The sequence below is a fragment of the Staurois parvus genome, unplaced genomic scaffold (assembly GCF_062004578.1).
Source record: "Staurois parvus isolate SC_StPar_1 unplaced genomic scaffold, SC_StPar_1.0 ptg000099l, whole genome shotgun sequence".
NCBI lineage: Eukaryota > Metazoa > Chordata > Amphibia > Anura > Ranidae > Staurois > Staurois parvus.
In genome coordinates, this window is record NW_028317895.1 from 4,866,023 (window position 1) to 4,886,774 (window position 20,752).

A 20,752-nucleotide genomic window follows, 5' to 3' on the forward strand; every position below is an offset into this window, starting at 1 on the left:
CCATTGTAGCTCTGGCTGCATGTTTAGGATTGTTATCCTGCTAGAAGGTGAACTTCCGCCCCAGTTTCAAGTCTTTTGCAGACTCTAACAGGTTTTCTTCTAAGATTGCCCTGTATCTGGCTCCATACATCTTCCCATCAATTCTGACCAGCTTCCCTGTCCCTGCTGAAGAAAAGTAATCCCACAACATGATGCTGCCACCACCATGTTTCACGGTGGGGATGGTGTGTTCAGTGTGATGGGCAGTGTTAGTTTTCTGCCACACATAGTGTTTTGCTTTAATCCAAAAAGTTCAAATTTGGTCTCATCTGACCAGAGCAGCTTCTTCCACATGTTTGCTGTGTCTCCCACATGGCTTCTCACAAACTGCATCCGGGACTTCTTATGGCTTTCTTTCAACAATGGCTGTCTTCTTGCTACTCTTCCATAAGGGCCAGATTTGTGGAGTGCACAACTAATAGTTGTCCTATGGACAGATTCTCCCACCTGAGCTGTGGATCTCTGCAACTCCTCTAGAGTTACCATGGGCCTCCTGGCTGCTTTTCTGATTAATGCTTTCCTTGCCCCGCCTGTCAGTTTAGGTGGACAGCCAATGTCTTGGTAGGTTTGCAGTTGTTCCATACTGTTTCCATTTTTGAATGATGGAGTGTACAGTGTTCAAAACTTGGGATTTTTTTGTATACCCTAACCCTGCTTTAAACTTCTTCACAACATTATCCCTGACCTGTCTGGTGTGTTCCTTGGCCTTCATGATGCTGTTTGTTCACTAATGTTCTCTAACAAACCTCTGAGGGCTTCACAGAACAGCTGTATTTATACTGACATTAAATTACACAATGGTTGACTCTATTAACTAATTAGGTGATTTCTGAAGGCAATTGGTTCCACTAGATTTTAGTTAGGGGTATCAGAGTAAAGGGGGCTGAATACAAATGCACACCACACTTTTCAGATATTTATTTGTAACAAATTTTAAAAACCATTTATCATTTCCCTTCTACTTTACAATTATGTGCCACTTTGTGTTGGTCTATCTCATAAAATCCCTATAAAATACATTTACGTTTTTAGTTATAACATGACAAAATGTGGAAAATTTCAAGGGATATGAATACTTTTTCAAGGCACTGTAAGTGAACAATGGAGACTAAGGCATGAAGAGGAAGGGTAGGACTAATTACACAGAGCATCCCCTAGCTATGGAGTGAGGAGAGGACAAAATTATTTAAAGGCAAACAAACAACAATGCATGTAAAACATAAGACTCCCCATCAAAATCTCTGATTTCAAATATGTTGTATTAAACAATTGAGAATCAAGTCCAAACATTAAGTGAAGACTCTTTGGTCCAGGTACACCTAAAAAAGGAGAACGTGCAGAACAAGAGAATAATAATACAAACATTAATATATTGTAAAACTTGCAAAGTTATTACTTGTGGCTTTAAAAGGTATAGAAGACAATCCTCAGTATTGATTGCAAAATGATCAACAAAACGAATAAGAGGTGCGGTAGCTCGTACAACAGAAGGCCACTTTGGAAAGTATTTGAAACAGTAAGAACTCATTTTTTACTTCACAGAGGTGTTGAGTGTAACATTATTAGCTGTGATCTCCTTATCAAACTCAGAATTAACAAGGTCAAATGTAGAGTCAGTATGAATTGTGATCGGGTCATCATTCTAGAAGTCAGGTGTGAACAACCATGAATTGTTTAGAAATGCAGCAGCTGTTACTGCATCTGTGCACCGATCAGCTGGGTTGAGATCTGTGGGCACATAGGGGTTTATTTACTAAAGCTGGAGAGTCCAAAATCAGACTCCCTACTGCATAGAAACCAATCAGCTTCTAACCTCAGCTTGTTCAATGAAGCTTTGGCAATGAAACCTGGAAACTGATTGGTTTCTATGCAGAAGTGAGTCTGATTTTGCACTCTCCAGCTTTAGTAAATAAACCCCATAGTGTCATTGATCTGAATTAAAGAATCTTCTGATTAATTCTTCTCTGTTACTGACATACAAATAGAACTGTTTTGTTTGGTTGTGTATGTAGGTATCCCAACACTATCTTGCTGTCTGTGTAAAAGTGAAGAGTCTATTTCAACATCTATTTCAGTTTTTTAAGTTCAGCAATATCGAAGGTTATTGCTTAAATGGAAGAATCAGAGAAAACATGAATGTTTTTTCTGGTGGCATTTGTTGGGGATGCAGGAATGTAAAAGCACGGTATCTGATGTTGTTACATTTAAATCTTTGTTATTTCTCTCTTGTTAATAGGGTATTCCAATCTGTGTTTTCAGAAGTAAGCTGTCTTAGAAGTACCTTACACTGACTGGTAAAGGGTGCTATGAATCCCAGAGAATCGTAGATGCTGTTAGCAGCAAAGAAAACTCCCTGATTCTTGAGGGGCTTATCAGAAGTTGATACCTGAAACGTGAATGTGACTTGACATTTCAAAGCAACCCATGGCTACAATGCATGAGGGAAGATTAGTTCCTAGCTCGAATCCCCTTACACAAACAGCATGGTCATCGGGTGGAAAGGCATTCATTACCTTGTCACTGTTAGAGACAATTTTGTGAAGCCTGAGGTTGGCAGTTCTCTTGAAAAGATCGATTGCTTTAGTCCATCATCTATGTGGAAAATCTTTTCCATAAAGTTATGTGCATCAGATCTGAATTCTTTTGCACCTTCTTGAGCTGTTCTTGTTAGCCCATAAATTGCTACAGCAAGAGAACGACTGTTACCGAAAACATGCACTTCCATTCGGTAGTCTTTTACTTCATCACTGCCATTGTTGTTGCAATACCACTGGAACCATGATAAACAGTGGAACATTTGCTGAATGTCTGCCATAACAGCAACTGGTTTTTATTTAGAGTGGAGAAAAATTCCTATCAGGTTGTTGTTCAGATTAGGCCTGGTGAGAAGGACATTACTGAGGGAAACACCTTCATATCGAGAACTTGAGTGAAAGACCACTCTGAACTGATCCGGCTTGTGAGGATGGTACGCGCCAAGACAAGAAAGGTGCCAGCATTCCTCTTCTTCCTTGAGGGGTGGTGTCAGGCTCCACCCAACGGGATCTCTAGTGGTCCACGGCACGGGGTTTCCCAGGGCGCGGAGTCTAAGTTCCAGTCTGCCTTTTCACCAGGGCCCCTGATGGTGGGGATGGACTTGGTGCAAGACTGAAACCAGGTCGCGTTCCTGGGCACCCCCGGTGGTGGCAGAGGGGTCCCGCTGGGGGTATGTGCCCGGGTTGAGCCTGCTGTGAAGGGGATGACAGATCCTGATCCGAGCGGGATGGATGGGATGACAGATCCCGATCCGAGCGGGATGGATGGGCAACTGTCAGGAGTGGACGAGGTCAGACTAGCCGGGTCGGAATTGTGCGGGCAGCGTGGTACAGGGGGAGTAAGCGGAGAATAGTCGGGGTCACAAGCCAGGTTCAACAGGTAGCGGGCAACGAGGTACCGAGGGTCAGGCAGAAGGATGGTCAGGGACGAGCCGGGGTCAGAGCAGGAGAAGGTAAGCATAAGTCAGAACAGGCAGAGTTTGGCAACTAGGAAGCGTACTTACAGGACTGGAACAAGACCTTGCGGCAACTTGGAGATGCACAGGCAGCTTTAAATAGGGCGCCCTGCTCTCCCATTGGTGCGGCCGCGATCGCTACTGCGCATGCGCGGCCGCCGCGATCGCCGAGGATTCTGCGCTCGCCGGCTGGGACGGATCGGCGGTCTGCGCATGCGCGCGCCGCCGAGGACCCGGGATCCCTGACATTGCCCCCCCCCTACGGGCAACCTCCGGATGCCCAACCGACCCCTACTCAACGGCCGGTTCCGAAAAAATTCCCGCACAAGCCTTGGGGCGTGCACATTTTGGGCCGGCTCCCATGAATTCTCCTCCGCCCCATATCCTTTCCATTTAACCAGAAACTGAGTTTGGCCTCCCCTCTTCCTGCAATCTAAGATAGCTTCAACTTCAAATTCCTCCTCCCCATCCACGTCTACTGCCTCCGGTGGCTTAGACCTTCGATCCGGGAAGGGGTCTGGAGTTGCCGGTTTCAACAGGGACACATGGAAGACCGGATGAACCTTCATAGATTCGGGCAGTGCCAGCTCGTATGCCACCTCGTTGACCTTACGTTTGACCCGGAAAGGCCCCAAGAACTTGGGAGCCAATTTCTTTGAAGGGCAGGACATTTTTAAATTTGCGGTGGACAACCAAACCTGGTCCTCTGGCCGCAAACTCAATTCCCCTCTTCTCTTCCTATCAAACGCCCTCTTGTTGTCATCCTGGGCCTTTGCCATTGCTTCCTGCAATACCTTGCTATTGGTTGACAGAAAGGTCAACATATCCTGCGTGGCTGGGACTGCGACCTCTGGGATTAGATCTGGCAGGAATACAGGGTGGAACCCATAGTTTGCGAAAAACGGGGACTGTCTAGTAGCAGAGTGACTCGCATTATTATATGCGAATTCCGCAAGCGGCAGGAGAGTAACCCAGTCATCTTGGAGGAAGGTGGTATAGCACCTGAGGTACTGCTCTAGGGTCTGGTTTGTACGCTCCGTCTGGCCATTGGTCTGTGGGTGATAAGCGGAAGAGAACGATAACTTAATCCCCAGGGTTTCACATAGAGCTTTCCAGAACCTGGACGTAAACTGAACCCCTCTGTCAGATACAATGTCCCTGGGAATTCCGTGGAGTCTTACTACTTCCTTAATAAACACACGTGCTGTTTCAAGGGCCGTAGGTGTATCCTTTAAGGGTACAAAATGGGCCATCTTGGACAGGCGGTCCACAATCACGAAGATTGCTGTGTGGTCCTGAGAGGGTGGAAGTTCCACGATAAAATCAATGGAAATCATGGTCCATGGCCTGTCGGGTATGGGTAATGGGTGCAAGAGACCCCAAGCTTTGTTCCTGGTGGGTTTGTTTCTCTGACAAACGGGACAAGTCTTTATGTAGGTTTCGCACTCTCTGGCCATATTAGGCCACCAGAAAGTACGCTGCAGCAGTTCCAAGGTCTTACGTACCCCAAAGTGCCCGGCCAGCGGGTGATCGTGGCAGTATCCTAATACCAAGGTACGGGCCTCCTCAGGGACCACAATCAGATCCTCCTTCCAGAAAAGTCCTTCCCTATTTAATAAGGGGACACCGGGTGGGCCTTGCATCCCTACGGACACGGTCTGCAGTTGCGAATGGAGCTCCGATTGGAGGGCTAGGAAATTCCCTGGGGTCAGGATAGTGTCCGGCCTGGGATTCTCCTCGGGATCCCCAAACATGCGGGAGAGTGCGTCTGGTTTTGTGTTCTTAGACCCTGGCCGATAGGTTATGTGGAAAAAGAACCGTGAAAAGAACAGCGCCCACCTGGCTTGACGTGGCCTCAAACGTTTAGCTGTCCTCAGATATTCTAAGTTTTTATGATCCGTAAAAATCAATATTGGGTGTACCGCTCCCTCTAACAAGTATCTCCATTCCTCTAGTGCCACCTTGATTGCCAAGAGCTCCCGATCCCCGATATCATAATTCCTTTCCGCAGGAGTTAGTTTCCTGGAGAAGAAAGCCACCGGGTGCATGAGCTCTTTGATGCCCTTCCTCTGGGACAGGATCGCCCCGACCGCATTCTCGGATGCGTCCACCTCCAAGACATATGGCAAGGACGAATCAGGGTGGCTCAAAATAGGAGCTGCCGTAAACAACTCCTTTAAGGCTTCGAAAGCCCTCTGTGCCTCAGGTGTCCATTGGAAGCGAACCCCCTGCCTGGTCAGCTGGGTGATCGGGGACACTAGGCCTGAAAAGTTCTTAATGAACTTTCTGTAAAAGTTACCAAAGCCGATGAAACGTTGGACCGCTTTCTTGTCGGTGGGCGCTGGCCAATCTAAAATGGCCGAAACCTTTTGGGGATCCATGGCTATTCCCGTGGGAGAGATGGTTAGACCCAGAAACGAAATACTACTTTGTTCAAAACAGCATTTGTCTGCCTTGGCATATAAGCTGTGTTGGCGGAGCCGTTCCAACACGCGCCTCACATGACCTCTATGGTCCTCCAAGGTTGGGGAAAAAACAAGGATATCGTCTAGGTATACGATGACGAAGATATCTAGGTAGTCCCTGAACACATCGTTTATGAAATGCTGGAAGGTGGCAGGGGCGTTGCATAGGCCGAAGGGCATAACCAAATATTCATAGTGCCCGAATCTGGTACGGAATGCTGTCTTCCACTCGTCCCCCTCTCTGATACGGACTAAATTATAGGCACCTCTCAAGTCCAGTTTAGTGAAGACAGATGCAGACTTCAGCCTCTGAAAAAGTTCGGGGACCAGTGGTAGCGGGTAACGGTTTTTTACTGTGACCTTATTCAAGTCCCGGTAATCTACGCAGGGCCGGAGGGACTTGTCCTTTTTCTCCACAAAGAAAATGCCCGCCCCGGCTGGCGACGTGGAGGGTCTAATAAACCCCTTATGGAGGTTTTCATCTATATATTCCTTTAGCACCCCTAACTCCCGTTCGGACAAGGGGAATATCCGCCCAAATGGGATCTCCGACCCTGGGAGGAGATCAATTGGGCAGTCATAAGCTCGGTGCGGGGGGAGAGAGTCCGCCCCCCGCTTGCTAAACACATCCAGAAAATTATGGTAGACTGAAGGAATGACTCGCGCCAGCTCCGCATCTGTCTCTAGACACAACACGGTCGGCGGTATCGGGGAGATCTTAGGGAGGCAGTGCTGCTGGCAGTATGTGGAGAGGAACTGGATAGAACCCGCTTTCCAATCCACCTGGGGATTATGGGCACGTAACCACGGGAGCCCCAAAATAATGGGAAATAATGGGGATGCTATGGCGTCCAACCGAAGGAGTTCCTCGTGATGGGTCGATATGGTAGTACGGATAGGTGGGGTCTCGTGGTCCACCACCCCTGACTTAATGCGTGACCCATCTGCTAGAAAAATATTCAATCCCACCTCCTTGGTTTGTAGAGGAATTTGTTGCTGAACTGCAAAGTCTAAATCTATGAAGCAACTACACGCCCCAGAATCCACAATAGCCGTGGTCACTACTGTTCTCCCTGGTAGCTGAAGTGACACAGGTACCGCTAGGTAACTAGTGTTGCCCACACTGTTAGAAGATACCGTAGAGAAAATAGCGGAGCACTTACCCCTCTTGGCTGGACAGGCGTTCCTCGGGTGTTAGTGTCGGCCGGATTCTTCCCGATGGACCGGTTTCGGGTGTATCCATAGCATCCTGATTCTGGCTTGCCGGCTGGAACAGGGTTGAAGCCTGAGGAGGTGTTCCCGTTGGGCCTCGTCCTTGGTTGCCCCTTTCCTGCCTGCGCTCCCGCAACCGGCGGTCAATTTGTATAGTCAAAGCTATTAAGGCCTCCAAAGTGCTAGGTATGTCTATTCGGGCCAATTCGTCCTTCAGGGATTCAGCTAACCCTACGCGGAACTGGTGGTGCAGAGCCGCCTCGTTCCATTGGCAGTCACTAAGCCAACGCCTGAAGTCGGCGGCATATTCCTCCACTGTCCGGTGACCCTGCCTGAGCGTATATAGGGCCCTCTCGGCCGTTGCGGTGCGCAGGGGGTCGTCATACAAGAGGGCCATAGCCTCAAAAAATACCGTTACCGACTTTAACAGGGGGTCTCGATTCTCTCGGAGCCGGTGGGCCCAGTCCTGGGGTCCTCCCTGTAGTAGGGAAATGATGAACCCTACCTTCACCGATTCGGAGGAAAAGGTCCGGGGCTGGAGGTCAAAGTATAACTGACAGGAGTTACGAAAGGCCCTGAATCTCCCTTGGTCTCCAGAAAAACGTTCCGGTGTGGGGACACGGGGTTCTGGTGCGGGTTCCCCAGGCCCCCTGGTAGAGGTAGCTAAAGTCTGCATGCGACTCTCCAATTCCGTATAACCCTCCTGTAGGCCCCTAATTCCCAGTGTAAGGGTCTCCATCCGTTGGCAGATGTCGTCCAGAGGGGAAGTTCCCCTTCCAGGCTCAGTCATGGCCGCAAGGTACTGTCAGGCTCCACCCAACGGGATCTCTAGTGGTCCACGGCACGGGGTTTCCCAGGGCGCGGAGTCTAAGTTCCAGTCTGCCTTTTCACCAGGGCCCCTGATGGTGGGGATGGACTTGGTGCAAGACTGAAACCAGGTCGCGTTCCTGGGCACCCCCGGCGGTGGCAGAGGGGTCCCGCTGGGGGTATGTGCCCGGGTTGAGCCTGCTGTGAAGGGGATGACAGATCCTGATCCGAGCGGGATGGATGGGATGACAGATCCCGATCCGAGCGGGATGGATGGGCAACTGTCAGGAGTGGACGAGGTCAGACTAGCCGGGTCGGAATTGTGCGGGCAGCGTGGTACAGGGGGAGTAAGCGGAGAATAGTCGGGGTCACAAGCCAGGTTCAACAGGTAGCGGGCAACGAGGTACCGAGGGTCAGGCAGAAGGATGGTCAGGGACGAGCCGGGGTCAGAGCAGGAGAAGGTAAGCATAAGTCAGAACAGGCAGAGTTTGGCAACTAGGAAGCGTACTTACAGGACTGGAACAAGACCTTGCGGCAACTTGGAGATGCACAGGCAGCTTTAAATAGGGCGCCCTGCTCTCCCATTGGTGCGGCCGCGATCGCTACTGCGCATGCGCGGCCGCCGCGATCGCCGAGGATTCTGCGCTCGCCGGCTGGGACGGATCGGCGGTCTGCGCATGCGCGCGCCGCCGAGGACCCGGGATCCCTGACAGGTGGTGCAATCTCAGCATGATCTCTTGCCAAAACCTGCATAAAGTCAACAAAGTGTTTTCTATCTCAGGTTTTCTGTTCTGGGGGCTTTGTAAAGAAATAAATCACGCTTGTGCATGCTGAACGTTATTTGGTAGTTTCTTTCTTGAGGGATGAAATGGTAAGAGTGCCACCCAGCTGTTGGAATTGTCCTGATAGAACTCCTTACTCATTGTTTTTAAGAACTCCTTTTCCTCCATGGTGGCTGTCACACATTATCTTTAGTCATTACATGAAACGCTGTGGGGCCAACGTTATCATCCCAGAAATGAAGGGCTTTGTTATCGCCTTGTGTGAAGAACTGTTGCATGCCTTTACTGCAAAATCTTTCTTGACATGGTGGTGCACTGCTCGTAATAAGTAATGTGACCATTTGGCAGGACACATGTCCTGAAAAAAGAAACTAGAAGACCTCCTGACATTACTCAAACAGTCGTTGCCTATGATGACCCAGCCTAGGCTCAGGGATTGGGCATATGGTGGGTCATGTGGCCTGTTGATTTGTTGGTTAGCCTTGTGTACCCATGGGTTATCTGTGCCAAGAAGCAGGAGGATATTGGCATCTTCCTGTCAAGAGCTGGTATGTGGTTCCAGAACAAGACTGACGCAATCCGTTCCAGAACAAGATTGACGCAATCCATAAGGACATTGTCAACTCACAATCCACCTCTCCATCTAGCCTCCCGCCCTCCTCCAACCCCTCTACCCTCCCCCGACCTCATAGCCGCACTACCCCCCACTATACCCAATGCCCCGCACACCATCACCTCCCCAACACTCCGCTCCTTCAGCCCAACTACCTCTGAGGAGGTCTCTAAGGTCTTCACTGAAGCCCGCCTCACCACCTGCCCTCTGGACCCTATCCCCTCACAGCTCCTCCAGTCACCCCCCCCCCCCTCCATCATCCGCTCCCTCACCCACATCTTCAATCTCTCCCTCTCCACAGGCACCTTCCCCTCCCCTCTAAAGCACGCACACATCACCCCCATACTCAAAAAACCCTCCCTTGACCCCACTAACCTTAACAACCTTAGACCCATCTCCTTGTTGCCCTTCACTTCCAAGCTCCTTGAGCGCCCGGTCTACAATCGCCTAAGCGCCCACCTCACTGATAACAACCTCCTTGACCCCCTACAGTCTGGCTTCCGCCCCCTGCACTCCACCAAAACCGCCCTACTTAAAATCACCAATGACCTGCTAACTGCCAAAGCCAATGGCCACTATTCTATCCTCCTGCTCCTTGACCTCTCCGCGGCCATCGACACTGTTGACCACCCTCTCCTCCTTGCCAAACTGAACTCCCTTGGCATCAAGGACACTGCTCTCTCCTGGTTTGCCTCCTACCTTTCCTAACGCTCCTTCAGCGTCACCTACAACACTGCCACCTCCCCCTCCCTCCCCTCTCTGTCGGGGTCCCCCAAGGCTCTGTCCTCGGGCCCCTCCTCTTCTCCATCTATACCTCCTCCCTTGGCAAACTTATTCACTCCCAAGGCTTCAATTACCACCTCTATGCCGACGACACCCAAATTTACCTCTCCACCCCCCACCTCACCCCCTCACTCTCTACCCGCATCGCCCACCTCCTAAACGACATATCAGACCGTATGTCGCTCTATTTCCTCAAACTTAACCTATCCAAAACCGAGCTCCTGGTCTTCCCCCCTCCCTGTGCCCCCCCATCCTCTCCATCACTACTAAGAAACGCCACCATCTCTCCCACCCCACACGCCAAAGTCCTGGGTGTCACCCTGGACTCCCACCTCTCCTTCCTACCCCACATCCAACTGCTATCTAGATCTTGCAGGCTCCACCTCCGCAACATCTCCAAGATACGCACATTCCTCACCCCAGACACCACCAAACAACTCGTACACTCCCTCATCATCTCACGCCTGGACTATTACAACTCCCTTCTCACTGGCCTACCCAAATGAATGCTATCCCCACTCCAGTTGATCCTAAACTCAGCGGCCAGACTCATCCACCTCACCAAGTGCTCCACATCTGCCTCCCCCCTCTGCCAATTCCTTCTTTGGCTCCCGATTGCCCAAAGCATCAAGTTCAAGCTGCTAAGCCTGACCTACAAGGCCATTCACAATGCCGCCCCGAACTACATAACTGACCTGATACCCAAATACTACCCTACCTGTGCACTCCGTTCCTCACAGGACCTGCTGCTCTCTAGCTCCCTGGCCTCCTCCTCCCACGCCCGATTGCAGGACTTCTCTAGGACTTCCCCCATCCTCTGGAACTCCCTACCCCAATCCATCAGACTGTCACCTACCCTCCTCACCTTCAGGCGCACCCTGAAAACCCTCCTCTTCAGGGAAGCCTACCCCAACCTCACCTAACACCTGACCTCACCTAACAACTAACCTCCTCCACTCCACCCACCACTCCATCCCCAACAGCCATCTCCTCCTGTGCCACCTTCCCCTCCCTCCTAGATTGTAAGCTCGAAAGAGCAGGGCCCTCGAACCCCTCGTGTAGTGTATTGTTACTGTCTTGTCTCATGTTATGTCCCCCTGCTACTGTACAGCGCTGAGCATACCCTTTGGCGCTATATAAATACTGTATAATAATAATAATAAAAATGTGGTTAGCTATGCCCCTCAAGTGAGAGTGGTGAGAGGCAGCTGCAGTAGTAGGGATCTCCTCTCTCTTGGTTGGAATCTGATTTGCACTTGATAAGTGTGGCCAATGGTATTTCTATGCTGCCATTCAGGGGACCTACTACAAGACCAGAGGCTCTTCTGCCTGAAACTTCTCTGATGCCAGCACAGGTACCTCTGTGGCACTTGTGTTGAAGTTTATGGAGTTGCACTCAGCACAATTACTTTGCAATTTATTGAAAGTGTGACTATATTTTTTAACCTGAAAAAGTAAATCACATGTTTATTGTTTATGTTTTCTCCAATTTCTTTATTATTATATTTGTCACAGCACCGTGCCCCTATATGTAGAGGATGAAATGTACTGACAACTTGGGATATTTTTTGTGTCTTGTGACAGTATTATATAAGGAAGCACAGGTGGGTGTATTTTGAATATGTTCCATACCTGCACAATGCATGCAGAACACTTTTTTAACCCATAGTACTGCCCCTCTCTCTCCCAGTCTGAGTGCTGCTGTAAAAGGGAAAACAGGAGGATGGTATCAAGCCTGAGACGCCTGATGAGAAATCTCTGCTACATTCACAGATCAGGTTTAGTGATGGGCTTGATGTTACATTTGACTCGAACATCAGCCAAACACACGAACAATAAGGGCGTTCAGTGGGTTGTTTGCCTGCTGTGCCCCACAATGCACTGCGCTATCAGAGTGCATTGTGATTAGCCAAAGCAATGTACCTGACCAATCACAGCACAACTGGAAGGAGCTAGTGGTGACATCATAGCTAGCTCCACGCAATTGTTTATATCTGATGGGCAAATGTTGGTAAGTGCTCAGTGGGTGCGGACAGGTCATTGGGTGTTGTTTTTTTTTTCTATTTCCATGAGATCTCCATGACAATGCTGGAGGTCGTGATTGATGATGGATTTTTAAAACAAAGGACTTGTCAAAAACTGTTGTTTTGTTTTTTGTCCAATAAAGGAATTTTTCAAAGTCTGGTGTCTTTATTTTTTTACTCAATGTAACCCTTTACTGAATGGGTAGAGGTACAAGTACCTCTTACTCATTCACAAGGGGAGGGCAGCATCCTTCTGCCCCCATATTTAAAGGGGTACCCTGATGCTAATGAGCTCCTCTGCCTGCAGATCCCCACAACCACTTGGCCAGGGTTGTGGGGAAGAGGTCCTTGTCCCCATCCTAGGGCATGAGGCCTAGTAAGCTGCAGGGAGGGGGGGTGCTCATTCGTCCCCCCCCCCCTTTCCTGCTCTGCCAGGCCTGTGGATCAGGGGGCTGGTAAGAATTTAAGGGGGACCCCACACTCCCCCCCCCATTTTTTGGTGTTGGGGTTCCCCTATAAAGTCCTACTATCACTAAAGGGCCTGGTATGGCTTTTAGGGGGAACCCCATGCACTTTAAGAAAAAAAAAAAATACTGAGGGGGACCCCATGCTTTTTTTTTTGTGTTTTTTTTAATAAATGGGCAGCACAGCGGCTAAATGGTTAGCACTTCCACCTAGCAGTACTAGAGTTCAAATCCCAACCACAGCATCAAGTTTGCATGTTCTCCCTGTGCCTGCATGGGTTTCTTCCGGTTTCCTCTCACACTCCAAAGACATGCCGATAGGTTAATTGGATCCTATCTAAACTGGCCCTAATATGTGTATGTATGAATGTAAGTTAGGGACCTTAGATTGTATGCCCCTTGAGGGTTAGGGACTAATGTGAATGTACAATATACAGTGGGGATCGAAAGTTTGGGCACCCCAGCTAAAAATTTGTATTAATGTGCATAAAGAAGCCAAGGAAAGATGGAAAAATCTCCAAAAGGCATCAAATTACAAATTAGACATTCTTATAATATGTCAACAAAATTTAGATTTTATTTCCATCATTTACACTTTCAAAATAACAGAAAACAAAAAAATGGCATCTGCAAAAGTTTGGGCACCCTGCAGAATTTATAGCATGCACTGCCCCCTTTACAAAGCTGAGGCCTGCTAGTGTCATGGATTGTTCTCAATCATCGTCTGGGAAGACCAGGTTATGTCAATCTCAAAGGTTTTAAATGCCCAGACTCATCTGACCTTGCCCCAACAATCAGCACCATGGGTTCTTCTAAGCAGTTGTCTAGAAAACTGAAACTGAAAATAGTTAACGCTCACAAAGCTGGAGAAGGCTATAAGAAGATAGCAAAGCATTTTCAGATGTCAATATCCTCTGTTCGGAATGTAATTAAGAAATGGCAGTCATCAGGAACAGTGGAAGTTAAAGCAAGATCTGGAAGACCAAGAAAAATATCAGACAGAACAGCTCGCAGGATTGTGAGAAAAACAATTCAAAACCCACGTTTGACTGCACGATCCCTCCAGAAAGATCTGGCAGACACTGGAGTTGTGGTACACTATTCCACTATAAAGAGATACTTGTACAAATATGGTCTTCATGGAAGAGTCATCAGAAGAAAACCTCTTCTACGTCCTCACCACAAAAATCATCATTTGAACTTTGCAAATGAACATATAGACAAGCCTGATGCATTTTGGAAACAAGTTCTATGGACCGATGAGGTTAAAACTGAACTTTTTGGCCGGAATGAGCAAAGGTACGTTTGGAGAAGAAGGGGCACAGAATTTAATGAAAAGAACCTCTGTCCAACTGTTAAGCATGGGGTTGGATCAATCATGCTTTGGGGTTGTGTTGCAGCCAGTGGCACAGGGAACATCTCACGAGTAGAAGGAAAAATGGATTCAATAAAATGTCAGCAAATTTTGGATGGTAACTTGATGCCATCTGTGAAAAAGCTGAAGTTAAAGAGAGGATGGCTTCTACAAATGGATAATGATCCTAAACACACCTCGAAATCCACGGGGGATTACATCAAGGGGCGTAAACTGAAGGTTTTGCCATGGCCTTCACAATCTCCTGACCTCAACATAATTGAAAATCTATGGATAGACCTTAAAAGCGCAGTGCGTGACAGACAGCCCAGAAATCTCAAAGAAGTGGAAGACTTTTGTAAGGAAGAATGGGCAAAGATACCTCAAACAAGAATTGAAAGACTCTTGGCTGGCTACAAAAAGCGTTTACAAGCTGTGATACTTGCCAAAGGGGGTAGTACAAGATAATCAACTCTGCAGGGTGCCCAAACTTTTGCAGACGCCATTTTTTTTTTTACTGTTATTTTGAAAGTGTAAATGATGGAAATAAAATCTAACTTTTGTTGACATATTATAAGAATGTTTAATCTGTAATTTGATGCCTTTTGGAGATTTTTCCATCTTTCCTTGGCTTCTTTATGCACATTAATACAAATTTTTAGCTGGGGTGCCCAAACTTTCGATCCCCACTGTATATGTAAAGTGCTGTGTAAATTGACGGCACTAAATAAGTACCTGTAATAAAAAATACAAATTTAATTTAAAAAAATGTCAGTCCTGCTGCAGCAGGTTCTATACATTGTACAGATGTGCAACCTTGCAGGTAGTTTAAGGGGACCCCCCCTAGGCATGCTATTTAAAGGAATTTGTTCATTTTTTTTTTTTTTTACTTTAAGCAATGAAATATTACTGCCCCTTTAAAAACAGTACTTTTGTAATTTTTTTTTTCCACTGATTCATGTCCCTCAGGGCAGTTACCGAGTCCCCATATCCCTTTTATGGCCAATAACTTGCATATAAGCCTTCAAAATAGGCACCTTTGAATTTACAAGTTTGAGTCCCTTAGACTTGCATTGAGTTCGTAGTTCGCGGTCGATTGTTCCAATGTTCGACCGCAGCACATCACTAATCAGGTTACAGGAAGTAAAAACAATCAAAGAACTCTACCCATCTTGCTGCCCAAAGTTATTAACCCCCAGTGCGCTGGAAGTTCATTGCAATAGGAAGAAGGGTCAGCCTCACACCGGAGGATAGATGAATATAGTGTGTATTTATTGATCTTATGGATCAATAAATACACGCTATATTCATCTATCCTCCAGTGTACGGCAGACCCTTCTTCCTATTGCATCATCTGTGGTGGCGAGCCAGGGCCTGCACCTGCTGTGGATTGATCAGGATTGTTTGCTTGAGCAGTATACCTCTGTTCGCTGGAAGTTCATTCACAGGAAGAGGACAGGGCATCCCTACAGTAAAGATTTCTACAAGATTTAGCTGTCTGCCATGGGACATCCTTCCATACAGGTACACGATGTCACTAAATCTATAATAAAAATGAAAAGCAATTTAAACTTCAGCATTAAGGTAGTAGAAACCAATCAAAGCAATAAATGAACTTTTCCCATCTTGGAGCCCAAAGTTATTAACCCCCTGTGCGCTGGAAGTTCATTCACAGGAAGAGGACAGGGCCTCCCTGCAGTAAAAAGTTCTACAGGATTTGGCTGTCTGCACGCCATGGGACATCCTTCCATACAGGTAAGTGATGTCACTAAATCTATAATAAAGATAAAAAGCTATTTAAACTTCAGCATTAAGGTAGTAGTAAACCAATTAAAGCAATAAAAGAACTTTACCCATCCTGGAGCCCAAAGTTATTAACCCCCTGTGCGCTGGAAGTTCATTCACAGGAAGAGGAAAGAGCATCCCTGCAGTAAAGATTTCTACAGGATTTAGCTTTCATGCAGGCCATGGGACATCCTTCCATACAGCTAAGTGATGTCACTAAATCTATAATAAAAATAAAAAGCAATTTAAGCATTAAGGTGGTAGTAAACCCTTATCTATACCCAAATGAAGTGACTAGCCTCACAGATTAAACAAATCCTCCTACCTAAGTTGTATGTTTCTGTCTGCAGTCTTCACTTCTCTACATCTGTTTAAATTCCAGAATGTATACAGTTTTTCTGAGAGTTCAGAAAACAAGGGGCAGAGAGCTGCAACTGCACTCTGCAAAGCTCAGTGAGAAGAGTTCTGATAGCTGATTGGAGGTAAGGGACACACCCACCTTCAAACAGCACACTGGAACAGAGCTGAGGCTGTTTGTCACGTACCTGACCAGAGGCTGCAATAGAGAGAGGGCTCTCCTTACGGCTAAGTGCAGTGCGCCCCTGGAGGTGGAAACAGAAGGTGCAGTGCTGTCAGGGCAGGAGCTGTGGAACGGAGAGGCAGGCCTAGTGGCAGGGTCCCGCACTGACTGACGACAACCACCACCCACAGACCGGAGTCCCTCAGGGCGCGGAGTCTAAGTCCCAGGCTGCCCTTCACCAGGGCCCCTGATGGCGGGGATGGACTTGACGCAGCCAGGAACCAGGTCGCGGCCCCGGAGACACCCCAGCTGCGGTAATGGCCACCGCCAATGGCGTGTAGCTGGGAGGAATCAGATCAGACAATAGCGTAGTCGGGCAGGCCTGGGTCGACAACAATGGGACAAACAGTACAGAACAGTAGACAAGAATCACAGTTCACAGGCCAGGTTCAGCAACGGGAGGTCAGATCAAAGGAAAACGCAGAGAATGGTCTAGTCACAAGCCGAGTCAGATTCCAGGAGAGTCACGAGAGTATAAACAGAGCTGTTGCAACACTAACATACAAGACATGAATGCAAAGGGCACGTGCGGACAACAGGCTTATATGTGATCAACCACACCCCTCTGGGAGATGGACCGCAGAGGTCTGAAGACATAAAAGGCTCCCACCATGCTCTGCAGAAATCCAAGATGGATGCCAGCACATGGAGCAGCATAACCTCTGGGAAAAGGTAGGACCTTAACAAGTGCCCAAAGAAGCACGGGTTGCCAGTGGTGTTGCTGCTTGGAGATGCCTGATGAGATGGAACCTGTGGGTGCTCCTGTTGCAGGAGGAGTTTCTCCAGAGAACACGTGGATCCCGGAGGATGGGTAGAGTAGTCAGTAGCCAGAGCCAGGATCAATATGGAAGAGGAGACAAGAGCAACGTCAGGATCAAACCAGGGTCATACACAGAGCAGCAGACAGGCGCAAGGTCACGATCAAGCCAGGGCCATACACAGAGCAGCAGCAGATAGGAGCAAGGTCAGGAGCAAGCCGAGGTCATACACAGAGCAGCAGACAGGAGCAAGGTCGGGATCAAGCCAGGGCCATACACAGAGCAGCAACAGACAGAAGCAAGGTCAGGATCAAGCCAGGGTCATACACAGAGCAGCAGCAGACAGGAGCAAGGTCAAGAGCAAGCCGGGGTCATACACAGAGCAGCATACAGGAGCAAGGTCAGGATCAGGCCAGGGCCATACACAGAGCAGCAGACAGGAGCAAGGTCAGGAGCAAGCCAGGGTCATACACAGAGCAGCAGACAGGAGCAAGGTCACGAGCAAGCCAGGGTCATACACAGAGCAGCAGCAGACAGGAGCAAGGTCAAGAGCAAGCCGGGGTCATACACAGAGCAGCATACAGGAGCAAGGTCAGGATCAGGCCAGGGCCATACACAGAGCAGCAGACAGGAGCAAGGTCAGGAGCAAGCCAGGGTCATACACAGAGCAGCAGACAGGAGCAAGGTCAGGAGCAAGCCAGGGTCATACACAGAGCAGCAGACAGGAGCAAGGTCAGGATCAGGCCAGGGCCATACACAGAGCAGCAGACAGGAGCAAGGTCAGGAGCAAGCCGGAGTCATACACAGAGCAGCAGACAGGAGCAAGGTCAGGAGCAAGCCGGGGTCATACACAGAGCAGCAGACAGGAGCAAGGTCAGGAGCAAGCCGGGGTCATACACAGAGCAGCAGACAGGAGCAAGGTCAGGAGCAAGCCAGGGTCATACACAGAGCAGCAGACAGGAGCAAGGTCAGGATCAGGCCAGGGTCATACACAGAGCAGCAGACAGGAGCAAGGTCAGGAGCAAGCCAGGGTCATACACAGAGCAGCAGACAGAAGCAAGGTCAGGAGCAAGCCAGGGTCATACACAGAGCAGCAGACAGGAGCAAGTTCAGGAGCAAGCCGGGGTCATACACAGAGCAGCAGACAGGCACAAGGTCAGGAGCAAACCAGGGTCATACACAGAGCAGCAGACAGGCGCAAGGTCAGGATGAAGCCAGAGCCATACACAGAGCAGCAGCAGACAGGAGCAAGGTCAGGAACAAGCCGGGTCATACACAGAGCAGCAGAAAGGAACAAGGTCTGGATCAAGCCAGGTCGGTAATGGATAATCAGCAGTAAACTCAGGAACACAGGAACAGGAGGGGCTGACGATAATCTATCAATCAATGAGCAGAGCTGCAGTCCTTATAAAGGCCACTTAGTGTCAGCAATTAGTGCAACCTGCGTGTGCCAGTGCATTTTCGTGCACAGGAATGCGCAATTACGTGTGGTTGTCTGCCTATGCGAATGCCACTTCTTTGCACAAATTGGCATGGCCATATTGCGCATTGGTGCATTTGCCCAGGCTTCCTCGTCTTTTCCCCTGACACTGTCAATCTGCTGGAGGCCCCTCCACTGTCACCATTTTTCCCTTGGTGTCAGTAAAACTTGTCAGAAGTTACTCTGTTGATAGCAGAATAATGAGGCAGCAGACAGAAATTGCTCTTTATTGAGACTAGTACACACTACAGAGGGATATACTTTGTTCATATTTCATGTCTGAGGGTTACAACCACTTTAAGTAGTGTTTTAATATATGCCAGAAGTTCATCTTTAATAAGATGAGTAATAATTGTCTGTTTGCAGACAGTACAGCAACTCATTGAGAATGTCAGTCAAACTATCGCATGCACATATTTTGGTGAATGTTTTTTTCAAGGTGGCGGTTGTATTGTAGAGCTGTAAGGTTTTCCTTTATCCAACTGTTTATTTTGGCAGTCAACTACTGCTTTTATACAAAGAAGTGTAAATATAGAAAGTAAAAATGCAGAGTGTAAAATATTAATTACAACCATATGTCTATTCACAACAGCTAAAGCTGCTTTTCTCCTTTAATTTACTTTTGTTATTCTTTGTCATGGATACAACATTTTGGATAGGACGTGAATACTCCTCCTTACTGTACTCAAACATTTCTGTTTGTTTACAATAGTGACTGTTTTTCATTTTCATTATCGGGTTGTACATTCTACGCAGAACAAGCTGACTGGACGCTTCTAGCGTGTGGCGAAGCTGACAGCCGGTGAAGGTTTTCTATGTGAACTCCTGACCAAGTAAGATAAAACAGATGTGCAGTGGCCTTATCAGCTGCCTTGTTGTGGCAAAGCTATTTAAAAACTGAACTCTACCAATTTAGTGCATGTATTCAGGAAAAAAAATAACTGCTAGGCACCAACGTCTGTAAACAAACATAAACGTTTAAAGTCCATTTATTTAAAGTAGACCTACAAGCTAAAGACTTTTTAATACAGATATGTTTAAAGGCAACATACATGTGTAGCGCTACCCCCTTGAGAGCTGCTGGTTTTGAGCCCCCCTTATTTCCTGCACAGCCAGGCAACAAGCATTTTCCAACTTTCATTCGGATTCAGTAACCAGTCCATGGGCTTTAATTTGTTGTTTTATTTAGGGGTAAACAACTTGGATAGGATCTAGGGGTATATGGGATGCCCAACTTGACTTGAAACCAATACTCTGAGGACAAGCTTCCAACAAAAATGATGGATCCTGGACATTCTACTTCCTCCAGAGTGGCATCAGTCTCTTGCCAGATCGGTAACACAGTCTCTGTAAGGAGCACTTGGTCCCCTCTAAGTGACTCTCTTAAGACCCCAGCTAGAAACCCCCCATCCACCTGGCTTTCTTTGAAGAGTATCCCAAAGCAAGAGATTCTAGAGCAGACTTGCAGCACTATCCCAGGGAGAACTGGTTGGGTATAGCACATAGCAGACCTTTCTCTTGTAGGCCCCGGGGGCGTAGAGGTACTCACACTGTCCTTGTGTCCTGCAGCTTTGGATAAACTGCTGTTGGGCCTTTGTAGCAGAGCTAGTTTCCTTCCAGGCTAGCAGGCTGTTCTTCCTCTGTGGACTGCAGGGCAGTGAAGCTCCCTCTGTCAGCTTCCTTCTCCCATCTTTCCAACCTCCAGCCTAGAGGCAGAAACCCACTCCTCCGGGGTCTCCTCCCAGGCTACACAGCAGTACACCTCAACACTCCATCTTCCACCCGACTCAATTGCAAGTCAGACTCTCTCATATTTATGGGCCTGTCACACTGCCAGGTCTCCTGCCTGGAATTGGTCAGACTCCCATGAATATGTAGATAAGCACCTTCTTGCCTCCACCCACTAACTTCTAGAAACTTCTCCAAGCTTCTAGAACCAGGGGGAGGTACCTGAAGCCTGACCTGTACAGCACTCCAGTCTGAACTGAAGTAAAACCTCTGACTTAAACCCAGGCTTCTAGCAAGTCTCTAATTACCAACTATGTTGGTTGGAATTTGAGATGTCTATGGTGACCCTTTTAATTTTTTAGCCTCCAATTGACTTGCAATTCTGTAC

The 20,752-nt window shown here is 48.1% G+C and overlaps 1 long non-coding RNA gene across 1 annotated transcript; it reads right to left on the minus strand.

The window, feature by feature from the left end:
- Positions 1-1,281: 1,281 nt before the first annotated feature.
- On the minus strand, positions 1,282-20,449 carry LOC149467832 (uncharacterized). Its single transcript, XR_016311832.1, has 3 exons — positions 20,186-20,449; positions 15,455-15,576; positions 1,282-1,358 (listed from the first exon to the last, which is right to left on the minus strand). It is a non-coding gene; the product is annotated as an uncharacterized LOC149467832 (long non-coding RNA).
- Between the last annotated feature and the right edge of the window lie 303 nt (positions 20,450-20,752).